The sequence below is a fragment of the Hypanus sabinus genome, chromosome 12, assembly GCF_030144855.1.
Source record: "Hypanus sabinus isolate sHypSab1 chromosome 12, sHypSab1.hap1, whole genome shotgun sequence".
NCBI classification, from domain to species: Eukaryota; Metazoa; Chordata; class Chondrichthyes; order Myliobatiformes; family Dasyatidae; genus Hypanus; species Hypanus sabinus.
In genome coordinates, this window is record NC_082717.1 from 15,000,156 (window position 1) to 15,020,708 (window position 20,553).

Below are 20,553 nucleotides of genomic sequence, written 5' to 3' on the forward strand. Positions count from 1 at the left end.
GAGCATATTTACAAGGAGCATCGCCTCAAGAAAGCAGCATCAATCAAGGAGACCATCATCCAGGCTATGCTCTCTTCTCATGACTACCATCCATACAGGAGATACCGATCCTTAGTTCCCACACAAACAGGTTCAGGAACAGTTATTCTCTTACAGCTATCAGGGTCCTGAACCACCGTGGATCACTTTTCTCATCTCAATGCTGAACTGACTCCATAACCTATAGGCTCACTTTTGTGCACACTATAATTCAGTTTTATATGTTTACTTTTAAAATCATTTGCACAATTTGTCTTCTTTTGCTCATTGGTTGTTTGTCAGTCTTTTAATTTATAATTTTTCATAAATTCTATTGCATTCTTTTAAATTTTCCTGTAAATAGCCTCAAGAAAACAAATTTCAAGGTAGCATATGGTGACATTTACATACTGTGATAATAAATTTACTTTCAACTTTGAACTCTCTCATCCAGGAATTGGCCGAGTGAATCTCTTTTGGATTTCCTCCAATTCTAGCAGATCTTTTTCTCAGTTAAAGACCGTAAGACCATAAGACATAGGAGCAGAATTAGGCCAACTGGCCCGTCGAGTCTGCTCTGCCGTTCAATCATGGCTGATCCTTTTGTTTTCTCTCCTCCTCAACCCCAGTTCCTGGCCTTCTCCCCATAACCTTTGATGTCATGTCCAATCAAGAACCTATCCATCTCTCCCTTACATACACCCAATGACTTGGCCTCCACAGCTGCACGTGGCAACAAATTCTACAAATTCACCACCCTTTGGCTACAGAAATCTCTCCGCATCTTTATTTTGAAAGGGCACCCCTCTATCCTGAGGCTGTGCCCTCTGGTCCTAGACTCTCCCACCATGTGACCAAAACTGTGCACATTATTTCTAGGTGAGGCCTCACCAATACCCTGCGTAATTGTAACAATACTTCATTTCTAAATCTCAAACCTCTTGCAATAAAGGCCAATATGTTATTTGCTTTCCTCAACACGATCTGTATCATGGCAGGGTAGCGAGGGGTTAGTGTAATGCCATTACAGCACCAGAGAACTGGGTTCAATTCCACTGCTGTCTGTCAGGAGTTTGTATATTCTCACCATGATTGCGTATGTTCCACCTGTTACTGTGCTCTACCTCCAAATAAAATTAAATTAAAATTAATGTACTTGATGTAATTTGTGCAGAAATTAGATTCTTTCTCAGCTTAGATTCCTCTTCGCAAAATATTACTGGGCACATTCACCCCTCCCAACGCCTTTCAGCAGGGAGAATCTATCCCCTCACACCTCCCTAGTCTGTTCCTTTATCTCTGCCAACCACACAACTTCTCATAAACACAAGAGATTCTGCAGATGCTGGAAAACTGGAGCAAAGCTCACAAAAATGCTGGAGGAGCTCAGCGGGTCAAATAGCATCTATGGAGGGAAATAAACAGTTGATGTTTTGGGCCGAGACCCTTCATCAGGACTGGAAAGGAAAGGGGAAGGGGCCAATATAAGAAAATGGAGGGGAGGCAAAGGAGTGCAAGCTTGCAGGTGCTAGGTGAGGGGTTAAGTGGGTGAGTGAAGAGAGAAGCTGGGTGCTGCTAGGTGAGGGGTTAGGTGGGTGAGTGAAGAGAGAAGCTGGGTGCTGCTAGGTGAGGGGTTAGGTGGGTGAGTGAAGAGAGAAGCTGGGTGCTGCTAGGTGAGGGGTTAGGTGGGTGAGTGAAGAGAGAAGCTAGGTGCTGCTAGGTGAGGGGTTAGGTGGGTGAGTGAAGAGAGAAGCTGGGTGCTGCTAGGTGAGGGGTTAGGTGGGTGAGTGAAGAGAGAAGCTGGGTGCTGCTAGGTGAGGGGTTAGGTGGGTGAGTGAAGAGAGAAGCTGGGTGCTGCTAGGTGAGGGGTCAGGTGGGTGAGTGAAGAGAGAAGCTGGGTGCTGCTAGGTGAGGGGTTAGGTGGGTGAGTGAAGAGAGAAGCTGGGTGCTGCTAGGTGAGGGGTCAGGTGGGTGAGTGAAGAGAGAAGCTGGGTGCTGCTAGGTGAGGGGTTAGGTGGGTGAGTGAAGAGAGAAGCTGGGTGGTGCTAGGTGAGGGGTTAGGTGGGTGAGTGAAGAGAGAAGCTGGGTGCTGCTAGGTGAGGGGTTAGGTGGGTGAGTGAAGAGAGAAGCTGGGTGGTGGTTGGTGGCTGAAGAAGGAAACTGATAGAAAAGGATAGTAGACCATCAGAGAAAGGAGAGGCACCCGAGAGAAGGGATGGGCAGGTGTGGGGAAGAGAAGGGGCGAGAGGGCATCCAGAATGAGGAATGTAAAAAGAGAGATGGAGGAATGGCAGAAATTACGGGAAGTCAGAGAAGTCAATGTTCTCCCTTCCTCGTGACACCTTACAATATCTGTCCTCTTACTTCGTCCCTACCAGAGTCTCAAACAGGTCTTGCAGGCTTGCAGATGAAACAGCAATTCACTTACCCTTCTCACAATCTGTATTTTGTGTTCATAATACGGTCTCCTCTATACCAAATACAGACTGGGTTAGTCCTTAGTACACAAGTCTTCACTTATCCACAGGAGCAACTCTGGGTTTCTTGTTTTCCTCCACTTTCAATTCTCCATCTCACTCCCATTCTGACTGCACTTGAAATATTGTGCTCCATTCCGCTTGCCTCGCTATGGGAAGGATGTGGAAGCTTTTGAAAGGGTGCAGAGGAGATTTACCAGGATGCTGACTGGATTAGAAAGGATAGGTTGGGTGAGGTAAGGCTTTTCTCTTTGGAGCGAAGGAGGACAAGAGGTCACATGATAGAGATATACAAGATGATAAGAGGCATAAATAGAATGGGTAACCAGAGATTTTCACTAGGGCGGAAATGGCTAATTCAAGGGAGCATAATTTTAAGGTAATGGAGGAAAGCATGGTGGGGGGGGGGCAAAATTTTCTACACAAAGAGTGGTGGGTGGGTGTGAACACCCTGCCAAGGGTGGTGGGAGAGGTTAACACATTAGAGGTATTTAAGAGTCTCTTAGATAGGCATATGGATGATAGAAAAATGAAGCATTACGTAAGAGGGGTTAGACTGATTGTAGAGTAGGTTAAAAAGTCAGCACTACATTGTACTGTACTGTCCTATGTTCTGTGTTCTAATACTCTGTAGCCTCCTGCATTATTGCAACAAGGCCCACTGTCAGATTGAGGACTAGTACCTCACCTTCCACCTGGACACCTCAGAACCTTCTGTCAGATTTTATGACTTCAGCTAATTTGCCTTCTCTGTTTGTATCAGTAATGGCCAATTCTGTTCTTTGCTACCAATCTGTAAAATTGATTTCCCTTTTCCATAAAGGTTGGGAATTTTATACTGCTTCACTTAATAAACTTGTTTGTTTCCTCTCTGACTGCCCTCACTAATTCCTCATCCAAATGACTTCACCAACAGTTCATCCCCACGGCAACCATGGCCTCACCCCATCATAGATATTACCTTTGCCCTAATCATGCCTTCCCCACCCTCTCTGCAAGTTAGAATTAACATATTTCTCCACTCCCGGTTCTGACAAAGTGTTTTGCACCTGAAACTTTATAACTCTCTTTCCGCAGATGCTGGCTGGCCTACTGAGCAGCTGTTTTTATTTCAGAGTTTTGGATTTTCATGCAGCATTTTCTACTTTTATTTTCCATCACAAGTAACTTTGTGTATGACCAAAGGCCAAGGTTGCTATATTGATGGTTTTTCAATGAGGTATTGTGAATGGGTAGACAATGCTTTTGCAATGGTGACAACTTTGAAAGAAAGAAGGGACGATCTGCCCAAGTCACCATGCACAGTCCAACTTGCTGTTACCTCCCTTAACCATCCAAGATATCTTGATATATTTTGCAGAATTTCAGGTAGTAGTATTTTACCATAAAAAGAAGGAGGGTGATCGTCTGCCAGATTACTCTGGGGGCTCAGTGGTGGAGAGTGTGTGTGTGTGTTCAGGAGCCTTGCCGTTTGGTGTGGGCGATCATGTCTCTCTATCCCTGACCCTCCGAATTGTAGTTGTTGCCTCCCCTGTTTCTAACCATGATGTTGTTCCATCTCTCATTCTCATTCTCTGTCAGCCTCTGCTTCTTTATCCTTCCAACTTTCCAGTTGAAACTAAATGTTCTAATGTCTCTCTTCGCATGATGTGTCCAAAGAATTTTGATTGCTGTTTTCTGATTTTTTTAAGTAACTTATGCTTTCTTTTTGTTCTCGGTAGAACTTCCTGATTGGTTATCCTGTGCGTATACGATATGCATAGCATTCCTCTGAGAAACCACATCTCTGCTGCACTGATTCTTTTTTCCATTGCATTTGTGACGGTCCATGACTCACAGCCGTACATCCATATAGGAAGAATGTAGCAGCTGAGAGTTCTAAGACGGATGTCAATTGCTATTTTCTTGTTCATTAGGATGTTTCTCATTTCTGTAAATGCTGTTCTTGCCATTGCTATTCTTGCTTTTATGTCTGTTTCACATTTGCCATCAGATGTTACCCATGATCCAAGGTACTTGAAGTTGTGAACTTGTTTCAGGATTTCATTTCCCAATACGATCCTACAGTCTGGGATATCAGGTTTCTTTGATATTACCATTACTTCAGTTTTCTTTTTGTTTAAGGTTAGGCCAAGTCTTTCGCTCTCTGTGTTGATGGTAGAAGCTAGTTTCTGTAAATTTACTTCACTATTTGCTGTCAGTACTGTATCATCAGCATAGCGGAGGATGATGATGTTGTATCCTCCTATACTTATTCCAGGTAGGTCTTGTATGGTCTCATGATGTACAGGGAGAACAGGTCTGGTGATAGGACACAACCCTGTCTGACTCCTCGCTTTATTGGCTGATATTCACCAATCTCGTTGTCTATCCGTATGGCTGTGCTTTGTTGCCAGTACAGATTCCTGGTAGAGAGAGTCATCAGTTTAATTGCTGGGTGTTATCGTTCCAGATGATCTGTCCTGAGCCCAGCACACTGCTTCAATAACAAGGAAGGCACACCGGTGTCTACTTTCCCAGATGGCTCAGCTGGTTTAGTTTGTCACCAAACACCGAAACAGATTTGGACAGATACTCATTGACGGTGTCCTGAGTGATTGCACCGTGGTCAGAGGAACTTGAATGCAGAGGAATACAAGAAGCAACAGAGAGACGTGGACTTGGCTCAAAACATACTGGCACGTGGTGGTATCTACAAGAAATCATCATCATCATTATGTGCTGTGTTGTTTGACTTGGGCAATCATAACCTTTAACTATAATTGTTCTTGGTAAATTTTTCTACAGACGTTTGTTTGCCGTTGTCGTCTTCTGGGCAGTGTCTTTACAAGACAGGTGACCCCAGCCATTGTCAATACTCCTCAGATATTAACCGCCTGGTGTCAGTGGTTGCATAACCAAGATTTGGGATATGTACCAGCTGCTCATACAACCATCTACCACTTGCTCCCATGGCTTCATGTGACCCTGATCAGGGAGGTTATGCAGGTGCTACACTTTGCCCTGGGGTGACCTGCAGGCTAGCGGAGAGAAGGAAGGCCTTACACCTCCTTTGGTCAAGATGTATCTCCATCCCACCACCCACTACATGAGATGCTGCCTCAAAAAGGCAATATCCATCATCAAAGATCCCCCACCATTTGGGCCATGCTGTCTTCCATATAGAAACCTGAAGTTCGAAGTTCAAAGTTCAAAGTAAGTTTATTATCAAAGTACATCGATATGACACTATATACAGCACTGAGATGTGTTTTCTTGTGGGCATACTCAGAAAATCCAAGAAACATAATAGAAAGACAACATACGAGCAAACAACCAATGTGCAAAAGATGACAGATAGTGCAAACACAAAAGAAAATAGAAATCATACTAATAAATAAATAAGCAGTAATTATTGAAAACATGAGATGAAAAGTCTTTGACAGTGAGTCCTTAGGTAGTGGCAACATTTCAATGATGAAGCAAGTGAAGTTGAGTGAGGTTCTCCCCCTCTGATTCAAGAGCCTAATGGTTGAGGGGTAATAACTGTTCCTGAACCTGGTGGTGTGAGCTCTGTGAGCTCCCGTACCTTCTTCCAGATGGCAGCAGTGAGCAGAGAGCGGGTTCTGGGCGGTGGAGGGTCCCTGATGATGGATGCTGCCTTTCTGGCAACAACACTCACATCACCAGCTTCAAGCAGAGCTACCTCCCTTCAACCATTTGGTTCTTGTACTTATTGGCACAGCTGCAATCACTACAGTTTAGCAAAACTGTAATCTACTTTGGACTAAAACGGACTTTGTCCTTTATCGTTGCAGTTGTGTTCTTTCTTATGTGCTGTCTGAAGACACACACTTAATGTTTTAAGAACAACTTCTCCTCTCCCATCAGATTTCTGAATGGACAATAAACATTAACTACCTCAACATTTTTGCTCTCTTTTCACACTACTTACTTAATTTACTTTTAACGATTTAGATGAGGGCATTGAAAACTATATCAGCAAGTTTGCTGACTATACTAAACTGGGTGGCAGTGTGACATGCGAAGAGGACGTTAGGAGAATACAGGGAGACTTGGATAGGCTGGGTGAGTGGGCAGATACTTGGCAGATGTCATTCAATGTGAATAAATGTGAAGTTATCCACTTTGGAAGCAGGAACAAGAGGGCAGAGTATTGTCTGAACGGTGTAGAGTTAGGTAAGGGAGAAATGCAAAGAGACCTAGGAGTCCTAGTTCATCAGTCACTGAAGGTGAATGAGCAAGTGCAACAGGCAGTGAAGAGGGCAAATGGAATGTTGGCCTTTATTACAAGGGGAATTGAGTACAAGAGCAAGGATGTCCTTTTGCATTTGTACAAGGCCCTGGTGGGACCACACCGGGAATATTGTGTACAGTTTTGGTCTCCAGGTTTAAGGAAGGACATTCTGGCAATTGAGGAAGTGCAGCGTAGATTCACTAGGTTGATTCCTGGGATGGCAGGGCTGTCTTACGCAGAGAGATTGGAGAGATTGGGCTTGTACACACTGGAATTGAGGAGATTGAGAGGGGATCTGATTGAAACGTTTAAGATAATTAAAGGATTTGATAGGATTGAGGCAGGAAATATGTTCCAGATGTTGGGAGAGTCCAGTACCAGAGGGCATGGATTGAGAATAAGAGGTCAGTTATTTAAAACAGAGTTGAGGAAGAGCTTCTTCTCCCAGAGAGTTGTGGAGGTGTGGAATGCACTGCCTCGGAAGACAGTGGAGGCCAATTCTCTGGATGCTTTCAAGAAGGAGCTAGATATCTGATGGATAGGGGAATCAAGGGATATGGGGACAAGGCAGGGACTGGGTATTGATAGTGAATGATCAGCCATGATCTCAGAATGGCGGTGCAGACTCGAGGGGCCGAATGGTCTACTTCTGCACCTATTGTCTATTATCTATTATCTATTAATATTTTCTTATTGTAATTTATAGTTTTTTATGCATTGCACTGTACTACTGCCGAAAAACAACAAACTTCATTGCATACAGTAAGTCAGTGATACTAAACATGATTCTGACTCTGGTCCAGATAGACAGATAGATAGACAAAGGGAGAGATAGAGAGATAGATATATAAATAAACACAAGAGACTCTGCAGATGCTGGAAATCCGGAGTGATGCATACAAAATTCTGCAAGTGATCAGCAGGTATGACAAAAGGTCTCTGTCCAAAATTTTGACTATTTATTCCTTTCCTTAGTTGCTGCCTGACCTGCTGAGTTCTTCCAGCATTTTGTATGATTTACTCTAAATAGACAGAATCAGAATCAAGCTGAATATAAGCAGCATATGTCATGAAATCTGCTATCTTTGCAGCAGCTGTACCCTGGGCGATGGGGTTTCTTAGTGATAGATAGATAGATAGATAGATAGATACTTTATTCATCCCCAAGGGGAAATTCAACATTTTTCCAGTGTCCCATACACTTATTGTAGCAAAACTAATTACATACAGTATTTAACTCAGTATAAATATGATATGCATCTAAAATCACCCTCCCAAAAGCATTAATAAATAGCTTTTAAAAAGTTCTTAAATAGTTTACTAAAGTGCATTGAGTGGTAACTTAAACTCAGTCCTAACCTCGGCACTTAACATGTCTTGCCCCTGGTGGTTGAATTGTAGAGCCGAATGGCGTTGGGGAGTAATGATCTCTTCATCCTGTCTGAGGAGCATTGCATTGACAGCAACCTGCCGCTGAAGCTGCTTCTCCGTCTCTGGATGGTGCTGTGCAGAAGATGTTCAGGATTTCCCATGATTGACCAGAGCCTACTCAGCGCCCTCCGCTCTGCCACCGATGTCATACTCTCCAGTTCTGTGCCCACAACAGAGCCCACCTTCCTTACCAGCTTATTAAGATGTGAGGCGTCCCTCTTCTTAATGCTGCCTCCCCAGCACACCACCACAAAGAAGAGGGCGCTCTCCACAACTGACCAATAGAACATCTTCAGCATCTCACTACAAACATTGAATGATGCCAGCCTTCTGAGGAAGTACAGTCGACTCTGTGCTTTCCTGCACAGGGCATCTGTGTTGGCAGTCCAGTCTAGCTTCTCGTCTAACTGCACTCCCAGATACTTGTAGGTCTTAACCTGCTCCACACATTCTCCATTAATGATCACTGGCTCCATATGAGGCCTAGGTCTCCTAAAGTCCACCACCATCTCCTTGGTCTTGGTGATATTGAGACGCAGGTAGTTTGAGTTGCACCATATCACAAAATCCTGTATCAGTTTCCTATACTCTTCCTCCTGACCATTCCTGACACACCCCACTATGGCTGTGTCATCAGCGAACTTCTGCACATGGCAGATGTCACCTTTGTGAGGGATCACTCCTGGATGCTGGGGAGGCTAGTGCCCCTGGCGGAACTGACTGAGTTCACAACTTACTGCAGTTTATTTCGATCCTGTGCGGTAGCCTCTCGCCGCCCCCCCCCCCCCCCACCACCACCCCTGCCAACACTTCAATCCCAGATGGTGATGCAGCCAGTCAGAATGCTCTCCACAGTACATCTGCAGAAGTTTGCTAGAGTCTTTGGTGACATAGCTATCCTCTCAAAATGATAAGGCAGCATAATTGTGCAAAAATTATTGCAGCTGCCTTGCAGATTCAGAGGCCTAGGTTTATACCTGACCTCCAACCTGTCTTTGTGGATCTTTTGCCTTCTCTCTGTAACTGCAAGGGTTTAACCTGGGGCCCCTGGTTTCCTCAGAAACCCCAAAGCTTTGCTGGCAGGCTATTTGGCTGCTCGAAGACACCACTAGAGCGGGTGGGCAGAAGGAGAGTCAGCTCAAGTGAAAGAGAAGTTACAGAGGGGGATTGGAGAGCTGGTAGAATGTGGGCCAAATTGTCTCCTACGTCACAAAAAACATAACACAAAAAATAGCTGAGCAGATTTAAGGGTCCACGTGAGTCATCAGTTTGTTTCAGTATAAGTCAGCAGCGTCCTATTTTTGCGAGTACATTTCCAGCTTCTTTCACTAATCATCCCCAGTCTGACTCTGTGACTCACCAGCTTCAAAAGGGTGACAGTCTTATCAGTGCCCGAGAAGAGCAGGGTGAGCTGCTCAACAGTTATCACCCAGATGCACTCACACCTACTGTAAGCAGGTGCTTTGAGAGGTTGATCGTGGCCCAAATCAACTCCACAGCGGATGCAACCTCACTGGCTCCTCGCTCGTCCTTGGATCACCTGGACAATAGCAATACCTACATCAGGCTGCTGTTTGTTGATGACAGCTCAGCCTTCAGCACAATCATACCCTCGGTTCTAATCAGCAATTCCAAAACCTGGGCCTTTGTATGCCCCTCTGCAACTGGATCCTTGACCTCTTCCTCAGGAGACCACAGTCAGTGCAAATCAGAAATAACATCTCCTCACTGACAATCAACACTGGCGCGCCTCAAAGATACGTGCTTGGTCCACTGCTCTACTCCCTCTACACTCATGACTGTGTGGCTAGGCACATCTCAAACACCATCTATAAATTTGCTGATGACACAATTATTGTTGGCAGAATTTCAGATGGTGGCGAGAAGGCGTAGTAGAATGAGTTTATAGAAACAGAAAACCTACAGCACAATACAGGTCCTTTGGCCCACAAAGCTGTGCCAGACATGTCCTTACCTTAGAAATTACCCAGGGTTACCCACAGCCTTCTATTTTTCTAAGCTCCATGTAGCTATTCAGGAGTCTCTTAAAAGACCCTACACCACTTATTTCCATTGTCTATATTCTCGTCATTATCCACAGACCCACAAGGTTTTGTGACACCAGCAAGTGTGTATATGTTACATTTTAAAAAATGGATGAATCTTCACCAACTCCAACAGCCCCTGATGACCCTGTGATTTCAGCCTCTGAGGCTGACACGAGGGCATCCTTCAGGAAGATAAACCTACAGAAAGCATCTGACTCGAGCAGAGTACTGAAGACCTGTGCTGATCAACTGGCTGGAGTATTTAACCTCTCACTTTGGCAGTCTGAGGTATTCACCTGCTTCAAGCAGGTTTCAATTATTGAATTGAATTGACTTTATTTCTTACATCTTTCACATGCACGAGAAGTAAAAATCTTTACCTTACGTCTCTGTCTAAATGTACAATGTGCAATCATAGTATGTATAATAAATAGAACAGTCAATGTAACATAGAAATACACTCAAATCAGTGTGAGTTCATCAGTCTGATGGCCTGGTGGAAGAAGCTGTCCCAGAGCCTGTTGGTCCTGACTTTTATGCTGCGGTACCATTTCCCAGATGGTGGCAGCTGGAATAGATTGTGGTTGGGGTGACTCAGGTCCCCAATGATCCTACAGGCCCTTTTTTCACACCTGTCTTTGTAAATGTCCTGAATCATGGGAAGTTCACAACTACAGATGTGCTGGGCTGTCCGCACCACTCTGCAGAATCCTGCGATTAAGGGAAGTACAGTTTCCATACCAGGTAGTGATGCAGCCAGTCAGGATGCTCTCAATTGTGTCCCTGCAGCAAGTTCTTAGGACTTGGGGGCCCATAACAAACCTTCTCAACCGTCTGAGGTGAAAGAGGTGCTGTTGTGCCTTTTTCACCACACAGCTAGTATGTACAGATCACGTGAGGTCCTCAGTGATGTGGATGCCGAGGAACTTAAAGCTGTTTACCCTGATGCTTAAGAAGAACATGGTAACCTGCCTCAATGACTATCATCCAGCAGAGCTGTGATGAAGTGCTTTGAGAGGTTGGTGATGAGACATGCTAACTCCTGCCTGAAAAATGACTTGGGCCCACTCCAATTTGCCTACCAGCACAACAGGTCAATAGCAGATGCCATTTCACTGGCTCTTCACTCATCCCTAGAACACATGGACAACAAAATTGTTTACACTGGGATACTCTTTATCAACCACAGCTCAGTATCCAGTACTATCATTCCTCAGAACTAATCTATAAACTCCGAGACCTCAATATCTTCTTGTGCAATTGGATCCTCAATTTCCTCACTTGCAGACCCCAGTCATTTCTGATTTGGCAACAACATCTGCTCCACAGTCTCTATTAGCACAGGTGTACCACAAGGCTATGTGTTTACCCCCTGCCCTACTAGTGTTATATTTATGACTGTGAGGCTGAACACATCTCCAATACTATATTTAAGTTTACTGCCCACACCACTGTCATTGGCCAAATCAAAGGGGGTGACAAATCAGCATATAAGAGGGAGACTGAGAATCTGGCTGAGTGGTGCCACAACAACAACCTCTTACTCAATATCAGCAAGACCAAGGAGCTGATTATTGACTTCAAGAGGAGGAAACCAGAGGTCCATGAGTCAGTCCTCACTGGGGGATCAGAGGTGGAGAGGGTCAGCAACTTTAAATTCCTCAGTGTTATCATTTCAGAGGACCTGTCCTGAGCCCCACATGTAAGTGCAATTACAAAGGGAGGCAGCACCTCTACTCCCCTAGGAGTTTGCAAAGATTCCGTACGATATATAAAACTTGACAAACCTCTGAGAACGTGGGTGGAGACTGGTTGCATCACAACCTGGTAAGGAAAGACCAATGCCCTTGAATGGAAAATCATACAAGCAATGATGGATATGGCCCAATCCGTCACGGTAAAGCCCTCCCTACAATTGAGCACATCTACACATACCACTGTCGCAGGAAAGCAGCATTCACAATCAAAGACTCCCACTGCCCAGGCCATTCTCTCTTCTTGCTGCTGCCATCAGGAAGAAGGTACAGATTCAGCAATAGTTATTACCCCTCAGCCATCAGGCTCTTGAACCGGTGGCGATAACTCCACTTGCCCCATCACTGAAATGTTCCCCACAACCTATGGACTCACTTTCAAGGACTTCTCATCTCATGTTCTCGATATTTATTGCTTATTTATTCATTATTTTTTCTCTTACATATTTGAACAGTTTGTTATGCTTTGCAAATTGGTTGTTTGTCCCTCATGGATTCTATTGTGTTTCTTGGGTTTACTGTGAATGCAGGCAACAAAATGGATCTCAGGGTAGTGGATGGTGGCACACATGTACTTCAGGCATTAGGCTTCTGAACTCCAGGCCACATCGTATTTGAAGTGTCACTGGTTAATCTGTTCTGTAGCTTACAATATGTAATACTTTAGTCCGTGTGATTCACCTGTAGATTTTATCCCTACCTTCATAAGATATCATGTGTTACGTGTTTTACACCGTTTTGAAAAATGTTGTCTTGTTTCCATATAAACGACAATGAACTTCACTTGTCACTTGTCACTTTGATAATAAGTTTACTTTGAACTTGGAACTTTTTTATTCCCTCTCCAGATCACTGATTTTCATTATGAATAGTAAGTGTCGAAGCACAAAGCTCTGCGGTATCCCATTAGTCAGAGTCTGTCAACCTGAAAAAGGGTTAATTTATTCCTCCTCTTTGTTTTCAGTCTGTCAAGCAACTCCCAAACCACACCAGGATATCACACCTGAAGCCACTTTGTTCAACAACCACCGGTGTTGAACCTTTATGAAAATGCAAATACTCCACATCCATATGTTTCCCCTTGTGCACTACAGTTTACATACTCTAATAGATCAGGCAAACATGACTCATCTTACAGAAGTCTACGTAAGCTCATCTCAGTCATATTACCACAGAATCAGTTAGAGAGACAACACGGGAACAGGCCCTTCAGCGCATTGACACTGCACTGACTGTAAAATTATTTTGTATTTCTTTTCTCCTGTAAATGCCCTCAAGAAAATGATATCTTAAAGTAGTAAATGGTAACATACACATACTACGATAGTAAATTTATTTTGAACTTTGGCTTTGTACCATCCATTTTCATTAATCACATTAATTTTATTTTCAAATTCTCCTCGCCAGCTCATCAATTCCCTCTGATTCTAAACTACACACACGAGGGGATTTATTGTGGCCAGTTTACGTAATAAACCAGGTGTCCGTGAGGTGTGGGGAGGAAATGGGAACACACAGGGGAACGCAGGAGAATGTGCAAATTTCACAGACAGCACCCAGCAACAGGATTGAAACCTCACCTCTGATGCTGCGAGGAAGTGATACCCTGACCCATGTTTTTTAGAGGATTGATATTGTAATCTTTATAATAAATTCTAGCATTTAATTACAAACAAGTTCAAGCTCATGCTTATCACTATTCAACCGTATACATGTATGCAGCCAAACAGAACAATGTCCCTCTGGACCAAGGTGCACAACACAGTGCATATAACTCACACACAACTCATAAAGTAATATTACCACAAATAAATTGACGAATAGTAAGAGCATAGGAACTGAATCTGACCATTTGGCCAATCGAGTGTGCTCTGCCACTTCATCATGGCTGATCCATTTTGGAAGCCCTGAACCCCACAAGAGATGGAGGACCGATCTTCAATGCTACCCTAAATGCCAGCAGCATAATGGGCAGTAAGCAAGTAAGGTCCACTTTTTACCCCCTCGACCCCAATCTCCTGCCTCCAACTGGAATAGAACATATTCCGGAAGAACCAATCTCAGGCTGAAAGCTTGTTAGTTCTTGGTTCTGCTCTCAAAGGTACATTTAATGTCAGAGAAATGTATACAATACACATCCTGAAATGCTCTTTCTTCACAACGATTCACAAAACAGAGGAGTGTTCCCAAAGAAAGATCGACAGTTAAATGTTAGAACCCCAAAGACCCCCCCCCCACAGCTCCCCTCCCTCCCGCATGTAAGCGGCAGCAAGCAACAACCCCCTCACCCCCACCAGCAAAACAAAAGCATCGGCACCCGCCACCGAGCACTCAATCATGAGCAAGGCAACAGCAAAGACACAGACTTTCAGTACTCCAAAAGACTACATTGTAACCCGGCATTCGACATACCACAGGCTCTCTCCTTAATAAGGGAGAAAGAGGTGTCACCGTTTCACAGTGAGAGGGAGGCATAACAAGCAGCTCGCTGGTTTACAACGTTAAAAGTCCATTGCATCGCTTTTTCTGAGCTCTGTGCTCAAAGATCTCAGGTCTCTGGGCACTCAACCTTAGATCTTCCATCTCCCACGACACACTGGTCTTCTGCTCGGACACCGACCTCCGATTCCCACCCCCCCCCCCCCATCTCCAGAGCCACGAAAACTTTGCCCTCCAAAGGTGAGCTGAGCTCTTAGACCGAGCCCTTGGTGTGCCAAACAACGGCCAGTTGTGAGGTCCCGAGAACCGATCCCATTCCTGCAAAGAAACGCAGTCAGCATGTAACTCCAGGTCAGGGTCTTCAAAAGAACCTTGAAAGGGAAAAGTAGAGATATTAAAGATGGAAATAGAGCTGTTTCCGAAAATGCAAGCAAAGGGGTTGCTGTTAGGCGCCATTAACCCTCTCTCCATTATTAAGTATCGTGTCATTTTTGCTACACTTCAATTTACAGAACTTCTTTTGAAAAGGTATACAATCAGGAAAATAATTGCTAGAGTATCCACTATTTCCATTGTTATAAACAATCCAATCCCTACAATTTGTTAGTTTTCAGGCAGATTGACTTCTCTGGTAATATTTCATCACCAATATTTACTTCCTCATTTAACCATATAACCATATAACAATTACAGCACAGAAACAGGCCATCTCAGCCCATCTAGTCCGTGCTGAACGCTTACTCTCACCTAGTCCCACCGACCTGCACTCAGCCCATAACCCTCCATTCCTTTCCTGTCCATATACTGTACCTATCCAATTTTTTTTGCATTGGATCCTCACTTCTCCTGTATCTCTGGGTGTTTTTTGTCTTTGCTTAGCTGCTCTACAATTGCTTATTACCTGTTCTGATCTCTGCCACCTCTCCCTGTTTGGAACTCACGTTTGGTCTTCCTGTTCTTTTCCTTTTATATACCTGCAGAAGCTAAATCAGTCAATTTTAAAGCAGTTTGTTTTCTCCTCTTCTTGTAAAGTTTAATGGCGTTTGGCAGACCAACATAAGGTGCATTACCTCCACCTACTGATTTGGAGTGTGGAGCAAAGAGACAGGAAGTATCCCCACTAAATTCCACCCCCCCCCAAAAAAAAACCTCAAATAATATCAAAAAGTCAAATGCTTTTCAGAAAGTAAAATACACACTTACCCATATTTACATTATGAAGGCAGTGATATTCGAACAAACTTTCCATGTTAAACTGTATCTGTCCTAAAGATTTAATACTTAGATGTTCCCTTTGCACTTCATAGGAACTGCATTCAAACAATATATGCTGCACTGTTTCTTGACAAGTGCACTCCCTACAAGTATGTCAAATACATAAATCTGTAAGTATAACTTCTTCCCTCCTGTCATTGTCGAATGGTGCAAGCTGAATTATCTGCAGCTCACCATCAGTAGGACAACGGAGATGGTGATGGACTTTAGGAAGACTAAGCCTGCACTGTTCCCTGTTACTATTGATGGTGAGGCTGAGGGTATGATGAGGACCTACAAGTACCTGGGGTTGCACTTGCAGGATAGACTTGAGTGGAGACTTGAATGGACTGTGTACAGGAAGGGTCAGAACTTCCTGAGGAGATTGAAATCCTTTGGAGTATGTAGGGCTCCTTGACTGAACAGAGGAGCATTTTTCGTACTAGACTAAGATACAGTAACTGTGCTGCTCCAAAGAGTGCTATATGAGGTCATTCTTATCCTTGGCCATTAGGATCTATAATGAGTCAACCTATAGCCAGGGAAGTGATGACCCCTCCTGTCAGACTGTTTGAGGTAACTTATGTTTTATTCTTTCTTACTTCTCTTCAAGTATTTGTATATATGTGCACTTGTAATGCTACTGTAATTTCCTTTGGGTAAAATGAAGAATTAATATAAAAAATAAATATGAAAAATGAATATGAATATAATAAAAATGAATATCTATCTATCTACCCTTCTCCAATTTGAGTTCCCATCATCCTCTAAATTTTATATAAATGCCGACCTTTCTTTTCCTTATCCCACTTTTATTGCCACAGTGATTGAGTAGACTTTTTAATTATGGCTCTCACCTCCTCTTTGTGCAAAGGCACCACTACATTTACATCCTTAATTATAAGTGATTGTTTGGCTTGAATGCCTGCATCTCATTCTCTTCTGCCCTAGCATGGACACGTAAGTCCAGACCTTGCAGCCTCAAAAGATGTTGTCCAATCTCAAGAACAATACCTGGCTTACAATTTGAAATACCTGCTTCAATAAATGTCAAAACTGAGAGTGAATCAGTGCATGGAAGTACACAATTGGGGTGTACTTCTTTGACCCATTCCAAGGCTGAAATTGTAGTAAACCATCTCAGACATGAATACTACTGCTTTGTCCAGTGATCTTTTCTTAATAGTCACCTGAAACTTTGGAATATAAACACCTGAATGACTTGTCACTGGATCTTTTGAACAATCTGTGTAAACGTGTTCCTCCCTGTGCCTTGATTGGTGCATCGGACAGCAACCTTGCCATCTCTTCAGCATTTCTCTGTTTTATGAAGCCGGGTCGCTTGCTTGACACTCAACCCTGCACAGATGGGAGGAGTGCAAGGAGCCGGATAGATTTGAACCTGGGACCACTCACCCCAAAGCCCGGATGCCACTACGACATTGGCCGACCATATGTAGATATGCAAGAAGCCATAAAATCTGCCTTGCATATCTTGCTAAACTACCTGTACCACTAATGTACCATCAATCTTCATCTTGATCTTTTCTTGAAGGCTTAACTCAACCACAGGCAAAGGGAAAATCCATAGAGGGATGATTACTCTCTTATTTCATTCTCTTCCTACTTGTTTCATTTAGTGGTAATCACATGGGTCACATGGGTGTAATTAGGTAGCTTGGGCTCGTTAGGCCGGAAGTGTCTGGTATCATGCTTTTTCCCCAAGTAAATAAATCCTTTGCTAAGTAATGAAACACTCCCAGTCCTCAGGCTTTTAACTTTATCTGGCAATATTTTATGCCTTTTCCTTATATTTAATACCTACACTTACTGAGAACCTAAATAGAAATAAGAAATACTTGGATTTCTAGAAGGCTTCAGTAAGGTGTTGCATTGGGGAGTATTCTGGGGTAACGTGAATATATCAAATATCAAACGAGGACCAGTTTTCATTTGTTAATGTAAAATGTAAATAAGTTCAGGAAGTTTGCAATCAGCCTTCGGTTCTTGTTGTAAATTGCAAGCAAGGAAATTGAAGTTAAACTGGCCTACAGAGTAAGAGGTCGCAGTTGCATCAGCCAAACATTAAGGCAATGGGGTTGTGTTAGTTAACTGGCATCAAACCAGGCAACGTGGCCAAGTTATTTGCACCATTGTGACTGAGTTCAATGTGGCAGATTGGACTGATGTTATCAGTTAGCGTATCAAACATGGTCACAGGTATAGTTCCAATCAACAGCTTATCTATTGTGTTCTCTGTCTTCAGAAGCTTTTTAAATACTTGTATCAACAGGGATGTTTGAACATTCAGATGTGTCTCCCATTGTAGATACGTAATTCAAAGGAAGCAATGTTTACCCAAAATATTGAAGTAAATGATGAAATTGTATTGAATAATTTTTATACCTTTGATTTTAAAGGTTTAAATGTGATGTACTTTTGGGTTTGTGAGTGTCTCGAGAAGAGTGCCTGCTTGTTGTGATGAATGAAGGCTTATCAATCACCGGCTTCAGTGTCTCTCCAATGACCTCAATTGCAGTCACAACATTTGGGGGCTCGTCTGGGATGCTTTTGAGACCTACTGTGTGGCCAGTAGCTTCAGCATTTTGAGGGGGTGAGTATTTTTAAGAGTGGCACCCCATACTCTGATCTGTTTAGGTTAATGACCATGGGATCAGGGAGTATCAAAGGACGTGGTGGAGATATAAAAGGGCAGTGTGTGTGTGTGTGTTTGTGCTTTGTGTAGGCAGCCATCTAACAGATAGTGCTAGATAGTTTGTCAAGTCAGGGCCAACGGTTATGAAAGGCAATGACAGGCTCAGAACGTTAATGATCCCAGCCAACCATCCCCCTCATGTGAGTGTTTTAGAAATATTACAGCACATGAGATTTAATATCAGCCCACATAAGGTCCAAACAGGAAAGCAAACTGTGCACTACCCAAGACATGTTATCTCACAGGGTAGAAAGGACATGTCAGATGAGAGAAGGACAGTAACTAGTTCCATGTCCCATCTGGTCCATGTAAGGGGAGTGAGGAAGGTAACGGGACTGTTTAACTTGCAGCACTGCTGGCCACAAAGCAGCTTTCGTGAAAGGAGGGAAGCCTACTCTGAAGGAACTAAAGTGTGGGTGGGGGAGGGGGTTCTCAATAGAAGAGAAGGCCTTCATGGATATAAAGAAAGTTCTAATTTCTGCACCTGCATTAGGATTACTGGATGTGAATTGCCCCTTTCACCTTTACTGTGGCAATGAGGAAGGGTGCTACACTGCAGTACTAGCACAGGACCATGGGGATACGAAAAGACCAGTAGCCTGCTCTTCAACAAAACCGGCTCCTATTATAGCCGGACTTCCCCGATGTGTTGCTACCTTGGACCTTGCAGCTCGGGTAGGGAGGGTTTGTGAGCCTGCAGGAATGGTGGGGCAGCTCGTACTACACACTCCATGGCGGAGCTGCCACACACGGTCGGAGGGCAGCTTGGGAGGCAGTCCTCAACCCCAAAGACAAATCAGTGACACTGGGACAAGCCATCACAGCAGAGGGCGACCCATGCGAGTGTCAACCAGAAGTGGATTGGGGGAAGATATCGGTGTAAAGGAAGCTCCGCTGGAAGGGGAGGCAGAGGACGTTTTTTATAGATGGGTCCCAGAGGTACATGGATGAGAAACCTTGGTGACAGTGACAGGAGAGGAATTAGCCGGAGCACTGCAGGGAGAATGTTCCGCTCAGGTGGCAGAATGAGAGGCTTTAATAGAAGCACGGTAAGTTGTGAACCCAGGATTGGCACCCTGCCACGTGCTAGTGAGGCCAGAAAAAGGAAAAATCATACTGTTTAACTCATGGCTAAGGAGTTGGTGCAGGAGGAAGGGCTTCAGATTTTTGGATCATTGGGCTCTCTTCCAGGGAAAGTGAGGCCTGCACAGAAGGGACGGTTTGCACCTGAACTGGAGGCAGACGAACATCCTAGTGGGAAGGTTTGCTGGTGCTGCACAGGAGGGAGGAGGGAGTTCAATTCAGAGTTGCAGGGGGATGGGAACCCAAGCGCCAGAACAAATAGTTGAGTGGTTTTGGGGAAAGATGTCGTTAAGCCTACAAACAAAGTCAGGAATAAAAAGGTTGAGTGTGGTGGGACCGATGTTCTGAGCTGTATATGTTTCAATGCAAGGAGTATTATAGGAAAGGCAGACAAGCTCAGGGCATGGATCAGCACGTGGAGTTATGACGTTGTTGCCATTAGTGAGACTTGGCTGCAGGAGGGGCAGGGCTGGCAGCTCATATTCTGGAGTTCTGTTGTTTTATGCGTGATAGAGTGAGAGGAATTAAAGAAGGAAGGGGTGGCATTACTGGTCAGGGAAAATATCACTGCAGTGCTCAGACAGAACAGACTGGAGAACTCATCTCATGAGGCATTATGGGTAGAACTGAGGAAGGTAGGAAAGGTATGACCACGTTAATGAGATTATATTATAGTCCACCCAATAGTCCACAGCATTTAGAGGAGCAAGTTTGTAGAGTGATCGAAAAATGTTGCAAGAAACGTAAGGTTGTGATAGCAGGTGACTAACTTTCCACATATTGACTGGGACTCCCACATGGTAAAAGGGCTGGATAGGCAAGAGTTTGTTGAGATGGGCATGTATTCAGTAATGTTTCCTTAATTTAGTACATAGAACTCCCAAATAGACTGTGACACTAGATCTCCTATCAGACCATAAGACCACAAGACAAAGGAGAAGAATTAGGCCATTCAGCCCATCAAGTTTTCTCTGCCATTCCATCATGGCTGATTTATTATTCCTCTTAATCTCATTCTCCCACCTTCTCTCCATGACCTTGGACACCCTATTGAATCAAGAACCTTTAAATCTCTGCCTTAAATATAGCCAATGAC